Raw genomic sequence first — 13,532 nt, 5'->3', positions numbered from 1 at the left:
AATGGCTTAAATTAAAATACAAGGATTGTTAGAATGAATAAAGAAACAAGACAACTAAATGTTGTCTACAAGAAACCTACTTTAAAATTAAAGATTTATATTGATAAATATAAAGGTATTGATGCTAAAACTAATCAAAAGATAGTTGGAGAAGCTATATTGATTTCAGACAAAGCCAACTTCAAAACAAGGAAGATTATCAGGCATGAAGATTATTTAATGTTAAAGGATCAATCCTTGAAGACATAATAATCATAAACGTGTATGTCCCTAACAACAAAGTGTCAAGATAAATGAAGTAAAAGTTGAAAGACCAAAAGTAGAAATAGACAAGTCTACTATTATGGTTGGAGACTTCAACACCCCTCTAACAGTAATTGGTCAAGCAGGCAGAAAAACAGTAAGAATATAGATGATCTAAAGAATACTATCAATGTTTGTCTGACTTTATGCTTATAGACTACTCCATCCATCAAAATGAGAATACACATTCTTCTAAAGCTCATATGAAATAGTCATCAAAATAGATCATATTATGTTCCATAAAATAGACCTCAACAAATGTAAAAGATTAGAAGTTATACAAAGCAATAATGGAATAAAGCTGGTAGTTGAAAAAGATACAGCTGGGAAATCCCTAAATAGTTGGATTAAACAAAACATTTCTATATAACAGATATATCAAAGAACATTAGAGAAATTTTCAAAATATTTTGAGTGAAGTCAAAATGAAAATACTACTTATCATTATTTGTCAGATGCAGCTAAAACACTGCTTACAGAAAAAAATTCAACATTAAATATATACATTAGAAAATTCAAAAGACCTAACTGCATAAGCTAGGATTTTTATCTTGGAAAAATAGAAAAGAACACTTTAAGCCTAAAAAAAAATAGAAGAAAATTAATAACAATAATTAGAAGTCAGTAAAATTAAGACCAGGAAAACAGTAGAGAAAATGAACAAAAACAAGATGTAGTTCTTTCAAGAGATCAATAAAATTGCTAAAATTCTATCCAGGCTAAGCAAAGAAAAAAAAAAAAAAAGACACAAATGACCAGTAACCAAAATAAAGGAAGAATCATGAATTCTTATCCTATTGATATTAAAAGTGTAATAACAGAATATTATGAACTCTATGCTACCAATTGGATAACTTAAATGAAATAGAACAATTACTTAAAAGACAAACTACCAAAACTCATATAAGGAAAAATACATATTCTGAATAGCCCAAATCTATTAACAGAAATAATTAATAGTTAATAATCTTCAAAAAAGAAAACACCAACCTCAGATAGTTTTGCTGGTTTATTTTGCCAAACAAATACCAGTTCTCCACCATTGCTTCCAGAAAATAGTGAGAGGGGAGACAATTAGTAATTCACTACATTAAACCATTATTACCCTAACACCATAAACAGATAAAGACATTACAAGAAAGAAAGTCTACAGACCAATATGTCATGAGCCCCCTCAAAAAATAGTTAAATCCAATAATATATAGGAAAATTTGATTATATACTATAAAAACATTTGACAAAATCCAATATTCATTTAAGATAAAAACTCTCAGTAAACTAGTAATGCAGAGAAATTTCCTCAATTTGATAAAGAACATCTACAAAAAGCCCTATAGCTAACATCATACTTCCTGATGAGAAACTTTATGCTAATTTCAGAAAAAAGGCAAGGATGTCCTCTTGCACCACTCCTATGCAACATCATACTGAAAGTCTTGGCTACTGCAATAAGATAAGAAAAAGTATTGAGGCATACAGATTGAAAATGAGAGAAATAAAACTCTTTATTCAGAGATGACATAATTATCTACGTAGAGAATCCCAAAGAATCTACAAAGTTAAACAAAACAAAAATCTCCTGGAATTAAATGAGATAAGTGAGTATAATAAGGATAAAGTATACAATGTCAGTATTTAAAAAGTCAATTGCTTTCTATGTACCAGTTATAAACAACTGGAGTTTGAAATAAATAATTTATTTTAAAATATCCCATTTACAGTTGCAATATAAAAGAAAAAACAAGTATATATCATACGTGTGTGTGTGTGTATGTGTAATCTAAATGCAGAAAGTATAAAATTCTGATAAAAGATAACAAAGAAGGTGTAGATAATAGATATTCTGTATTTATGGATTGGAAGACAATATTGCTAAGTCAATTTTTCCCAACTTTTACCTATAGATACAACACAATCCTATTCAAAACTACAGCAAGTTATTTTGTAGATATTAGCGAACTGATTTTAAAGAGGAAGGACAAAAGAACTAGAGTTAACTGAAGAAGAACAAATTTGTAGGACTCACACTACCTTATTTTAAGGCTCTTACTATAAGTCTACCATAATCAAGACAGCATGGTATTGGCAAATAAATAGACATAGACCAATAGTATATAATAGGGAATCCAGAGGTAGATACACACACTTATAATTACCTTATATTTCACAGGAGTTCAAAGGCAATTTAATGCATAAAAAATAGTCTTTCCAACAAATGCTGCTAGTACAGGGGATGTTCATATGCAAAAAGGAGACCTAAACAGAGACCTTACATGTTACGTAAAAATTAACTCAAAAGAAACCATAGAACTAAATGTGAAATGTAAAACTATAAACCTTCTAAAAATAAACATAGGAGAAAATTGATGTGACCTTAGATATTGATGTGAATTTTTAGATACAACACCCAAAGCACAAAATCATGAAGAAAAAAATAAGTTGAGCTTTATTAAAATTAAAAGCTCTGCTCTGGCAAAAGACACTTGAGTTAATGAAAAGACAGAAAAGATTGGAAGAAAATATTTTCAAAACACATATCTGATAAAGGTCTACAATTCAAATTATAAAGAACTCTTAAAATTCAGCAAAAAGTAAACAAACAACCGATTTTAAATGGGCAAAAGATCTGAATAGACATCTCACTGCAGAAACATACGGATGACAAATGAACATATGTAAAAATGCCCTACATTATCTATCATTAGGGAGATGCAAATTAAACAAAAAGATACAACTACACACCTAACAAAATGGCTAAAATCCAAACAACAACTGGCAATGCCAATTATTTGTGAAAATGCAAGCAACAGAAACTGTCATTCATTGGTGGTTAGAATGAAAAATGGTACAGCAATGTTGGAAGACAGTGTGGTAGTTTTTTGCAAAGCTAAATGTTCTACATTTAGCCACTGTGCACCTAGTTATTTACCCAAATGAGCTGAAAACTTAGGTCCACACAAAAACTAGCACATGAATATTTATAACAGCATTATTCATAAGTGCCAAAAATGGGCAGTAAGTAAGATATTCTCCAATAGGTTAATGATTAAAAACACTGTGGTACATCCACATTTACAAAAAAAGACACAGATGAATCTTAAATGCATTTTGCTAAGTGAAAGAAGCCAGTCGAAAAGAATACATACAGTGTGTTCCCATTTATATGACATTCTGGAAAAGGCAAAACTAAAGATATAGTAAACACATGTGGTTGTCACTGGGAGGACAAGGGCTGAATAGATAAAGCACAGTGAATCTATCCTGTATCATACTGTAATGGCATATACATGACATTATGCATTTGTCAAAACCCATAGAACTTTACAGTACAAAGAGTAAACCTTAATATATATGAATTTTTAAAAACTATTTAATAGTTGGGGGATCACAGGGTGGAATATAAAATGTGTGAAAAAAAGAATCTACTATATTACAAATGTATGAAACAACCTCACTGATGGGATTGGAAGGAAAAGGTGCTAACTTAAATAACTAGGGGAGTTAGTGCCATCTGTAAGACTAAAGGCAAAGCAATTGTACATAGCCCTGTACTCACCTTGATAAAGTTGTTTCCCTTAGATGTATGGATTAACAACTCTGAAGCACTACGTGTGTAGTAGAATTAAACAATTAAGTAGATGGTTGGCAGATGGTGTAAGATTTCTTGCTGTTGGAGTAGAAAGTTACAGACGAACAAAAAGGTTAGAATAATCCATGTAATAATGGATTCAAGTTGGAAACATCACTATAAACTTATGTTCTATACATTGGTTGGCCAAAAAGTTCTTTTGGGTTTTAAACCTGAATGAACTTTTTGGACAGTCCGATTATATATGTATATACATATGTAGTTACACATATAAATATTTATAAATATACATATATACACAGTTACTGTGCACGTACATGTTTCCTTAACCTATCAGTTGAGAAAGCCTAGAAGCAATGATAATCTAGTAACAAAAGTCACACCTAGAACCAATATCTTGATTTCTAATACTCTTCTCCAATAAAACAAACCAGGGGTCCTTTCAAAAATGGCTGATTCTATAAAGGGGCAGGAAATAAAAAAGATGAACCTGGAGCATCTTAGAGGGCCAGAAAGTGAGGGAGTGCTAATCTCTCTCTCTCTCTCTCTCTCTCTCTCTCTCTCTCTCTCTCTCTCTCTCTCTCACACACACACACACACACATACACACACACACACACTCACATTGATGGAAGCATGTCAAAGTGACAGGAATCAACCAAAAAAGATTCCAGTAGTCAAAGCTGGGGCAACTTGAACAAATAAATACCATATTATTGAATTATAAACCAAACTGTACTATAATTATTCATGAATCCACACTAATATAAAAACGTGAATACATACATTGGGAGAATAGACAAATTTCTTATGCAGAATAATTAAAAATATACTTTGACTTCACTGAGATGCAATTTAACTCCTCACTCCTCAAGTGTGGTCTGTGCATAGTGACTTCCTTGCAAAGAAGCAATATGAAAATGGCAGGTGGGAGGAAAAATAACTTTACAATGGAGAAACCTGACAGACACTATGTCAGCTAGGTAATCAAAGCTAATATAAATTGTCTTGTCATATTGATAGAATGCACCCTTGATATGATAGGATGAGAATGCTATTTTATATCTATGGTCTTCCTCTCCAAAACCCATAACCCCAGCATAATCATGAGATAATAATTAGACAAATTGCACTTGAGACACACTTGACTAATTGTCCTCAAAAATGGAAAGACAACCAAAACAGGGAAAATGTGAGAAAATTTCATGGTCAAGAGGATCCTAAGTAGATGTGACATTAAAATGTAGCATCCCATATGGGATCATGACCTACAGTAGTAGGTCATTAGGCAAAAACCATGGAAATCTGAAAATAGTGTAGACTCAGTAACAATGTACCAACATTGATTAGTTGTGTGACAAATATACCATACTAATAGATGATGGTAATAATAGGTGAAATGGAGTATGGGATATTTGGTAACTTTCTGTGCTATTTTCACAACTTTTCAAAACAAGTCTAAAACTATTCTAAATTAAGTTTAATTTTAAGTAATTAAAAATCATTCAATGTAATTCATTGTTATAACACAACAGAGGGGAAAAATCATATGATCATCTCAAAAATAAAAAGCATTTGATAAAATACAAAACCTATTCCTCATAAATCTCATGGGAACTGAAAACCTAACAAAATTCTTTAATGAGATGAAGCATATTTACAAAATAAATCAATTGCAAAATCATTGATAATGGAGCTATTGAAAGCTTGAAATTGAAAATAAATTTTCTATCACCATTTCTATCCAACACTATACTGGATATTTTCAGTGCAGTAAGTCATGGAAAAGAAATAAAAGGTGTATAAGGATTAGAAATGGAAAGACATATGTAAATTTCATTATTTACAAGCAACAAAGTGTGTTTATACTTATATGTATGTATTAGTATATATCTCTATCTATATATCTATATCCCCAAATGATATGAAGTAAACAAAATTAGGAAGTTAATTTAACAAAATTGCTATATTAATAAGCAAATAAGTGCAATGAAATGTGTTTATTCAAAACAACAAACATAAAACATAAATATTTTTAAATATAACATTTTCAGGAACATCACAAATATCAATTACATAAGAAAAGACCAACATATATCATTGCAAAACATTATTGAAAGTAAAGTAATGCCTTGCAAGTGAAGAGATATAACATGTTCAGATTGGCAGATTTGATTATATGTAGATGTTAATTCTCCCCCAAATTCATTTTAAATATTCAATGCAATAATATTCCAAATTCAAATCCCATTAGGTGTTTTGTAAATGGTCAGTCTGATTTCAAGGATTATATATAATGCAAAAGAGCCAAGAAGAGCCAAGGTTGTGTTGACCAAAATGAACAAAATTTCATAAATTACATGACAAGATTTCAAAGCATCTCATAAGGTTACAGTAGGTAAGACTGTGTGTACTGACAAAAGATAGAAAAATAGCCTAATGGGAAAAAATAGAGATGTCACAAACAGATCAAGAGTTATATGGTTACTCGATTTATAATAAAGGTGCCATTGTTACATAATGAGGAAAGGATGAAAAAAATTGAGTCCATTTTCCAACCATGCAGAGAAATAATTTCTAGACGTGATGTAAACACATATGAAAAGCAAAACAATAAAGATTCTTGAACATAACATAGGAGAGTAGTATGATTTTGGTGAATGCAAAAAATTAAAGTTGAATAACAATGGCACTAACCATAAAGGAAAAATTGATAAGTTGATTTGCATCAATATGAAAAATTCTGTTTGTCAAACAAAACTTTTGCTTATCAAAATTTATATTCAATAAAAGACCATCATGCATAAGACATGGTAAACTTGTACATGTCAAAAAGTGAGAAGACATTTAAACAGGTCCATCACGAAAGAGGATATCAAAATGGCTAATAAGTGTGTGGAAAGGTACTCAAGGTCATTAGCCATAAGAGAAAGGAATATTCAAACAATAAACACTCACCAAGATGTATAAAAATTAAAAAATCTAGCTATATGTCTATTTAGAATACTCTTTGTGTATAAGACACAGGTACAATAAAACATTAGACAAGGTACAAGAAAAAATCACATATGTATGCCCTAAAAAAATACATGTAAATGCTTATAGTCACACCATTTCTAACAGCAACAACACTGAAAACAAAGTGCCCATCAAGAGTTGAAAGGATAAGTAAATCTCAGAATATGCGCACCGTGAAACAACAGATAGATCATGGGGAAATAAAAATGGAGAGGCTAACATAGTAGAGGAGGGAGAGCCTCAACAGAGGCTCTCTCACATGTAGAATGACCACATTTGTTGGAGCTGGACCAGTAAGCACAATGATGCTTTACCAAAATTTGGGCTGCATAGGGCTAGATAATACCTACACAGTGTGTAATAACAAGAGCTAAGCTAAAAAATTCTTTAGCACAGGAATAACTTATCCACAATTTTCAGAGATGGGTTGAAAAAAGAATCTGCAATAGCAATAGGTATGAAGTACAGGAAGAATGAGAATTACCAGAAATGAAAATTAATCTGGACCCTCCCCCTCTTCAGTGATTACAGAGAGCTATAACTCCAAATAGATCGGTGGACTAATGGAGACTAGCATCTAAGATGCTTAGGCTAGTTCTTTAAGGAAACATGGATATTTTTATGGCTAATTCTTCTCCGTAAGTGACTCATATTGATGATATGATTCTCATGAGAAAAATTTGTACCTGAGCTTTGCTTTGATAATTTAATCAAAGCAAAGTCTTGTCATTCACTGGTATTATTTCTATGGTGCATTATTTGGTTAGATTGAAATTAATATATAGAAAATTTATTTGTTATATTATTTTGAGTTTGCTAAGGTGTTGTGATATTTGTGGATCATAAACAAACTACTCACAATTGAAGGACCATTGCAACTGCAGCCAGAGGTCTGAGATTCAGCTACATGCTTTGCCCATGATAAGTGAGATAGAATAAAATTATAAGCAGCCTGATACTGATATTTAGCTTCTGATTGTCATGTGGCTTCATTAGATTTATTTTAATTGGAAAATCCATGCTATGAGTGATACCATTTTTTTCTGCTCTGTCTTCCTGGAAGATACAGCTAAGAGTTGATTAATAGTAAGATTTTATTTCTGCATAAAGTTTCCTGATAGGTTCTTGAGTCCAAGCTATCTTATTTGCTTCAATTTGACTGTTAGGTGAATCACTGGTCTATATACAAAGGAATGTGTCCCTCCCCCCTTCTTTTTAGTAATACCCTTCCTGTACAAATCACAGAGAAACACATGAGCAATACAAACATGAGATATATAGTTTTCTCCTTTGACCACTGCCCTGATCCTGTTCTTATAGACAAAGACACATGGGGAAGAAAATCCTTTAGCTCAATTCCCCTGTGGCATCATTAACTACCCAGTTGTCCTGTACCAAATCTCTCAGATCTCCAGTCCACTTGGGACCCAGAATTTAAGGATGGCATTAGTAAGAAATTATAGGACAAAGAAATTGTAGGTGTGGGTGGTGCCGTGGTTTGAGTGAATGAGGACATCTTGTCTTGAAGAGATGTGACTGCATAAAAATCGTGCTTAATAAAATTACTCTGGGGCCCAGAAGAGGTGGCAATCCTGGATTATGAAGTGGGAGTGAGGGTTCTTAGCTTCACTGTAGTAGAAACTCTAATCATGGGCTTCAGATAATAAAGCCTCTTGGGAAACTTGTTTCATCCACCTCTTTCTGTCTCCTTCAGATGAGCAACAGTTTCTTTTATATTACTCAGATTTAGGTAGTTTTTTTCTCATCTTTTTGAAATTATACCTAAACTCTCTCTTTTTTTACATTGTGTGTACATTACATAAATTAGGCTGCCTTTGATAACTGTGAAGTGTGAAATAGACTTCTAAACTAGTAAAGACTTCTAGCACATTTAGGTTTATTCTTTCTGACAATATAAATATCATTATGGGTTCTTTTCCTCCATATATATATATATATATATGTATATATGGTGGTATCTTCATCAGAAGAATTTCACTTTTCATTTGAGTGTGCTTTACTGGAAGTTGAAAAAGAATTGTGATTCAACAATACCACTTCTATGGTGCAGTATTTGCTTAGTTCTAAATGCCCAAGTAGACAAATTCAACCTGTTATATTATTTCAGATTTTTAATGTATTACACTTGTGGGTCTTTTTTGGACTATGATTATTCAAGGATCCTGGAAATTGTGAATCCTTGCCATCCACATATTTTTTTCCTTGTGGATGTAAAAATCAATAAAATTAGAAGTTCCTGGTATCCTATCTACTCTTTTAGGAATAGTACCCATGAAGAACAGTTTTCATTTCTGACTACTGTCCTACTACTGTCCTCTTAGACAAAGACTACCGAGAAAGATGACTGTCTGTCCTACTACACCAGGGACACATGAAAGCTACACAGACTAACTTCACTGAATCTACCCAAACCCCAATCTCCTTTGGCACAGGTTTTTAAGAATGCCAACCCTGGTTAGACTTTTCAGGATCAAATGAATGTATAAGTGCAGTGACATGGCCTGTGTCATTACGCAAATCCCCAGCATAGTTTCCATTCTTGGGAAGGGATGTAGGAGTGTTCTAGGCTGTGTAAAACAGAACTATGGAAGCAGATATGATTAAGAGAAAAGAGCAAGTAGTCATTGAAAATTTGTATACGACAACGTGTCATAGAATGAAAGCATCAGGTTGGACAGTGGTTGCTTAGTGACCTGGAAGAAAGGGAATAAAAACAGTCATGCTACTAAGTGGCAAAATGGGAACTGAAACTACATTCTCATAGAAAACCCTTTATTTTTCATTTCAACATGATACAGCCCTATCCTTTTGTATCTCCAGCAACTCAAATATCTGGCAGAATGAATTAAGTGCTGTTGGAAGGACTGGAAATGGTAAGAATCCACATGCCCTTTTCCCTAGTCCTCTGGAGAGATCCACAAAAATTTCCTGAAGTGTTCTGATCTGTGTTTTCAGTCTACAGCCCTATGCATGGGGATGCATACTGGCTGCTACACAAATTGTTGCCTCCAGTTGACTTTCTTTGACTAATGGAACAGGCCCAATGAAAGCAAAATGGTAAACCCTATATTAGGGAGTTCCAAGTCCTAAGGAATCCAACTGTACACTTCCTCCAACAACTCAGGCTATTCTATTCTTTGAACCTTGGAAACCTAACATGAGAGACTACTGACAACATTCCTTGAAACCTTTCTGCAGAAAGTAAACCGGGAGAAGCTAAATGCTGTACTCAGAAACTGAGTCCTTCATTGGTTTTCATCACAGTTCGCTGGGGCATTTTCTAAGTTTACATATATAAATCCATGTGAAGATCAGCATAGACGTTGAATCTCTCCGTTTTTACGGCACTTTTGTTGCCAGGAATTCAAATATACATAGGATAAAAAGTAGGTTGATGGCAAGAACAGGTAGTTTCTCAGACACTGGTGGCTACAATCCACCTTTGAGAAAATATGTAGAAAGAAAAACCAGAAAGAAACTTAAGACTGCAGTTTAGCTGCCTAGTTATAATTACTTACAAGGGGACACAATATTATCTGGGGACCCCAACAAATAAGTAGGCATAACCTGATGGAAAGTCAGCAATTCACTATTGAAAAGTCAAGACATTGGCAAAAGTAATGCTGGAAGAGACTGGGGAAGATGCAAGGGATACAACCTATCTCTGAAGCTTTACCATCTCCTCAAGAGGATCTTCCCCACCCCAGGAAATTAGTCAGAAAATAATTGGAAAATGGTGCAAATTAATGGACAAAATTGACATAATGAAAGAAACTTAGACCAGGAAATGAAATGAACTTATGTGTCTATTTTGTTTCCCCATCTTAAACTTTTCCAGTCCTTTTTTGTGGATACAGAAGCCATGAATTCTGCGGTTACTACTACTTTTCTTGTTTTCTCCTAACCCAGAAAAACATCTAAGATACGGGTGTTTCTGTGACCTTCTGTCTGGTCTTTCTCCTCTGAAGTTCCTATGCAAACAGCTATTTCCATAGAAGAATATGCCTTGTCTCCTGAGGTGCTTGATAATGTCAAAAAGGGACCTGCTGTGTAACCAAGGGATATGATATTCTATATTATGGATGGAGTGTTTTTGGAGTACCTGGGATGCAAAGCATCTAGGTTGGTAAATATGTGCTTTCAAAAACAAAAGGGGGCTATGAGAGAACAGCAGTCTCACCCAGTGCTGAAAAAGTACACCCAAATTACAGGAAATCTATATTTATGGGCAGAAAAAATCATAGCAGTTTAATAAAAGGGATGAATCTCATTGTTATAGTTTACAATAAAGAAAAAACCTGGCCATGTATAAAACATTCTTCATTTCTAGCTCAAATACAATGTATAGACCCGTAATTAGAAAAATATGAAAACGGGGCATAATAAAGTATATTTACCTTATAATTCTCCCATATTACCTGTAAGAAAGAAAGGACAATTTGACAAGGAGGTCAGTCTGTTTACAGATTTGTCCATGATATGAGAGCAATAAATGTCATAATTGTTCTGAAACCTGTAGTACATAGTCTTGCTACTATCTTAATTTCTGTGTCTGAGTCAGCTAATTATTTTTATGTAATAGCTTTCTTTTCTTTACCTTTAGCTAAGGTGTCAAGGTTCCTATTTGAGTTTACCTATGTAGGCTTTCAATATTTGTGGCAATTAATCCTCCAGGAATTCAGATATTTATTTACTGTATTCTCTAGGTATTTACAAGAAAACTTAAAGAATTGTCTCTGTCTTGAGGCTCCAAACAAATTCAAAACTGGTTGATTTATTGATAGCTGTTAATACCTTACATGCTAGTAAAGAAGATACTTTAGCTTTACTAAATTTCCTAGTCTCCCAATACATAATATCTTCCTGAATATGTCACAATATTATCAAATTAAAGTCAAATATTTGAGATGTGCTTTATTGGGCAACACACAGAAGCTGATTGCATTCTGAACTCAGCCCAACATACAAATGAAACAATGTCTCTCTCTCTCTCTCTCACACACACACACACACATACACACACCCATACACACACCCCTCCACTAATTTTGAAAGTTGGTTATGGATCCTTGTCTTTTATGAAAAGGCTAAGCCTCTCCTTGTATGTTACATGAAATATCAAAATTGTAGTGCAAATAAAATGTAGAAGACTTTCACATTCTTAGAATAGCTGTTGTTTCTCCATCTGTATTAGTTTTTAACTTTGATAAAACCTTCTACATTTTCTGTCATAAGGTTTAGGGTGCTTCTAATAGTGAGCTTATTCAAAAATTAGGCATATTGCTTACTTTTCTGTGTTACTGGATTTTGTTGTTTGGGGAATGCAAAGGTGTTTATGAGGTATAATAGGGTAAACTCTCCTGATTGAAAGACTCAGGCTTTAACCTTGGAACACTTAATTTACTTATAGATACCTCACGATGTTACAATTTTGTAAGTTTTTAAGATTCCTTTCTCAGCCTGCTGCCAGTCTCTCTCTGAATAAATCTTATGGTAATCCTAATACAATCTGGGCAAGTGTAGCCTCTTGAACCCAGCTACTATGTTGCCTTATTCTGACAAAACAGCTTGAATATGACTGTCTCACAGCCATTGATATAGATACTAGAACTTGGTCTGATTCACCTAATATCCCTATTCTCAAAGCTGAGTTAATATTGTTCACTCACCCACAGGGGACTGTAATAGTGTGTTATGCAGTAGTCAACCCTCATGAGGTTTTAAAGGCTTCTGTTCCTTCAAATGTAAAGTTAGTCCAAGTGGTAATGTCTCTTCTTTCATTTATAATTTTATTTGTGTTTCATTTTTCCTTAGGTAGTCTAACTAAAGATTTGTCAATGGTGTTTATTTTTTCAAAAAAAAAAACTTTAAAATATTTATATTGTTTTGTCTAGTCTCTATTTCATTTATTCTGCTTTGATCTTTATCATTTCCTCCCTTCAGCTAATTTGGAGCTTAGTTTGTTCTTTTTCTAGCTTTTTGAATTGTAAAGTTAGGTTATTTGAGATCTTCCTTTATTTCTTAATATAGGCATTTATTGCTATAAAATTCCCTCTTAGGACTTCTTTTGCTTCATCTCATAAGTTTAGGTATATTTTGTTTCCATTTTCGTCTCAAGATTTTTTAATTTTATTTTTTTCTTTTATGACTTTTTATTTCTTTTTGACTCATTAGTCATTCAGGAGTGTGTTGTTTAATTTCCACATATTTGTGAATTTTCCAAAATTCCTTCTGCTATTGATTTCTAGTTTCATACCACTGTGGTTGGAAAAGACACATGATAATCTCAATAATCTTGATTTTCTTAAAACATGCTTTGTATGTATATCCTGACGTATATCCTGGAGAATATTTCATGTGTGCTTAAAAGAATGTGTATTCTGAAACTGCTGGAGAGAATGTCCTGTATATATTTATTAGGTCCCTCTTGTTATAGTGTTAAGTCTGATGTTTTCTTATTGACTTTTTGTCTGGATCATCTATCTATTATTGAAAGTGGGTTATTAAAATCGGCTATTATTATTCCATTGTTGCTATTTCACCCTTCACTTCTGTTGAATCTCTTTAGTCAGCTAGGTGCTTTGATGTTGGCTATTGGGTG

The 13,532-nt window shown here is 33.1% G+C and overlaps 1 pseudogene; it reads left to right on the top strand.

Annotated features, from left to right (window-relative positions):
• The first annotated feature begins 8,410 nt into the window (after positions 1-8,410).
• Positions 8,411-8,486, top strand: LOC130847104 (small nucleolar RNA SNORD115; annotated as a pseudogene).
• Positions 8,487-13,532: the final 5,046 nt, after the last annotated feature.

Source organism: Hippopotamus amphibius, chromosome 2 (genome assembly GCF_030028045.1).
Source record: "Hippopotamus amphibius kiboko isolate mHipAmp2 chromosome 2, mHipAmp2.hap2, whole genome shotgun sequence".
Lineage (NCBI taxonomy): Eukaryota > Metazoa > Chordata > Mammalia > Artiodactyla > Hippopotamidae > Hippopotamus > Hippopotamus amphibius.
Note: the sequence above shows the minus strand (reverse complement) of the source record. Positions and strands in the feature narration are given on the sequence as shown.